Source organism: Fringilla coelebs (genome assembly GCF_963513975.1).
Source record: "Fringilla coelebs genome assembly, contig: SCAFFOLD_45, whole genome shotgun sequence".
Taxonomy (NCBI): Eukaryota; Metazoa; Chordata; class Aves; order Passeriformes; family Fringillidae; genus Fringilla; species Fringilla coelebs.
In genome coordinates, this window is record NW_028167308.1 from 713,021 (window position 1) to 716,261 (window position 3,241).

Sequence of the window (3,241 nt, forward strand, 5' to 3'; positions counted from 1 at the left end):
TGCGAGTGGCCGAATTCCAGGAGGCACCCGGCAATTTAAGGCCTCAGGCCCCTGAACCATTGTACAGGCTTTTTCCCTGGGAAACAAAACTCACAAGCCACTGTTCTGGGTGTCAGTTTGCAGGAGCCACCTGGCACTCTCAAACCAGACCAAGTTGGCACTGGTGCCACCTCTCGTCTGGGAGGAATCCTGCGAGAGGCGGATCTCCTGGAGGCACCCGGCAATTTAAGGCCGCAGGACCCTGAACCACTGTACAGGCTTTTTCCCTGGGAAACAAAACTCACAAGCCACAGTTCTGGGTGTCAGTTTTCAGGACCCACTTGGCACTCTTAAACCAGACCAAGTTGGAACTGGTGCCACCTTGCGTCTGGGAGGCATCCTGCGAGAGGCGGAATTCCAGGAGGCACCCGGCAATTTAAGGCCTCAGGACCCTGAATTATTGTACAGGCTTTTTCCCTGGGAAACAAAACTCACAAGCCACTGTTCTGGGTGTCAGTTTTCAGGACACACTTGGCACTCTTAAACCAGACCAAGTTGGAACTGGTGCCACCTTGCGTCTGGGAGGCATCCTGCGAGAGGCGGAATTCCAGGAGGCACCCGGCATTTTAAGGCTGCAGGACCCTGAACCATTGTACAGGCTTTTTCCCTGGGAAACAAAACTCACAAGCCACTGTTCTGGGTGTCAGTTTTCAGGACCCACTTGGCACTCTCAAACCAGACAAAGTTGGCACTGGTGCCACCTTGCGCCTGGGAGGCATCCTGCGAGAGGCAGAATTCCAGGAGGCACCCGGCAATTTAAGGCCGCAGCACCCTGAACCATTGTACAGGCTTTTTCCCTGGGAAACAAAACTCACAAGCCACTGTTCTGGGTGTCAGTTTTCAGGACCCACTTGGCACTCTCAAACCAGACCAAGTTGGCACTGGTGCCACCTTGCGTCTGGGAGGCATCCTGCGAGAGGCGGAATTCCAGGAGGCACCCGGCAATTTATGGCCGCAGGACCCAAAACCATTCTACAGGCCTTTTCCCTGGAAAAAAAAATTCAGAAGCCACTGTTCTGGTTGTCAGTTTACAGGACCCACTTGGCACTCTCAAACCAGACCAAGTTGGCACTGCTGCCACCTTGCGTCTGGCAGGCATCCTGCAATACGCCGAATTCCAGGAGGCACCCGGCAATTTAAGGCCGCAGGACCCTGAACCATTGTACAGGCTTTTTCCCTGGGAAACAAAACTCACAAGCCACTGTTCTGGGTGTCAGTTTTCAGGACCCACTTGTCACTCTCAAAGCAGACCAAGTTGGCACTGGTGCCACCTTGCGTCTGGGAGGCATCCTGCGAGAGGCGCAATTCCAGGAGTCACCCGGCAATTTAAGGCCGCAGGACCCTGAACCATTGTACAGGCTTTTTCCCTGGGAAACAAAACTCACAAGCCACTGTTCTGGGTGTCAGTTTGCAGGACACACTTGGCAGTCTTAAACCAGACCAAGTTGGCACTGGTGCCACCTTGTGTCTGGGAGGCATACTGCGAGAGGCGGAATTCCAGGAGGCACCCGGCAATTTAAGGCCTCAGGTCCCTAAACCATTGTACAGGCTTTTTCCCTGGGAAACAAAACTCACAAGCCACTGTTCTGGGTGTCAGTTTTCAGGACACATTTGACACTCTCAAACCAGACCAAGTTGGCACTGGTGCCACCTTGCGCCTGGGAGGCATCCTGCGAGAGGCCGAATTACAGGAGGCACCCGGCAATTTAAGGCCGCAGCACCCTGAACCACTGTACAGGCTTTTTCCCTGGGAAACAAAACTCACAAGCCACTGTTCTGGGTGTCAGTTTTCAGGATCCACTTGGCACTCTCAAACAGGACCAAGTTGGCACTGGTGTTGCTTAGCATCTGGGAAAAATCTGGCGAGATGCGGAATTCCAGGAGTCACCCGGCAATTTATGGCCGCTGGACCCTGAACCATTGTACAGGCTTTTTCCCTGGGAAAGAAAACTCACAAGCCACTGTTCTGGGTGTCAGTTTTCAGGACCCACTTGACACTCTCAAACCAGACCAAGTTGGCACTGGTGCCACCTTGCGTCTGGGAGGCATCCTGCGAGAGGCCGATCTCAAGGTGGCACCCGGCTATGAAAGGCGACATAAACCTAAACCATTGTACAGGCTTTTTCCCTGGGAAACAAAACTCACAAGCCACTGTTCTGGGTGTCAGTTTGCAGGAGCCACCTGGCATTTTCAAACCAGACCAAGTTGGCACTGGTGCCACCTTGCGTCTGGGAGGCATCCTGCGAGAGGCGCAATTCCAGGAGGCACCCGGCAATTTAAGGCTGCAGGCCCCTGAACCATTGTACAGGCTTTTTCCCTGGGAAACAAAACTCACAAGCCACTGTTCTGGGTGTCAGTTTTCAGGACCCACTTGGCACTCTTAAACCAGACCAAGTTGGAACTGGTGCCACCTTGCGTCTGGGAGGCATCCTGCGAGAGGCGGAATTCCAGGAGGCACCCGGCAATTTAAGGCCTCAGGCCCCTGAACCATTGTACAGGCTTTTTCCCTGGGAAACAAAACTCACAAGCCACTGTTCTGGGTGTCAGTTTTCAGGACCCACTTGGCACTCTTAAACCAGACCAAGTTGGAACTGGTGCCACCTTGCGTCTGGGAGGCATCCTGCGAGTGGCCGAATTCCAGGAGGCACCCGGCAATTTAAGGCCTCAGGCCCCTGAACCATTGTACAGGCTTTTTCCCTGGGAAACAAAACTCACAAGCCACTGTTCTGGGTGTCAGTTTGCAGGAGCCACCTGGCACTCTCAAACCAGACCAAGTTGGCACTGGTGTCACGTTGCGCCTGGGAGGCATCCTGTGAGAGGCGGATCTCCTGGAGTCACCCGGCAATTTAAGGCCGCAGGACCCTGAACCATTATACAGGCTTTTTCCCTGGGAAACAAAACTCACAAGCCACTGTTCTGGGTGTCAGTTTGCAGGAGCCACCTGGCACTCTCAAACCAGACCAAGTTGGCACTGGTGCCACCTCTCGTCTGGGAGGAATCCTGCGAGAGGCGGATCTCCTGGAGGCACCCGGCAATTTAAGGCCGCAGGACCCTGAACCACTGTACAGGCTTTTTCCCTGGGAAACAAAACTCACAAGCCACAGTTCTGGGTGTCAGTTTTCAGGACCCACTTGGCACTCTTAAACCAGACCAAGTTGGAACTGGTGCCACCTTGCGTCTGGGAGGCATCCTGCGAGAGGCG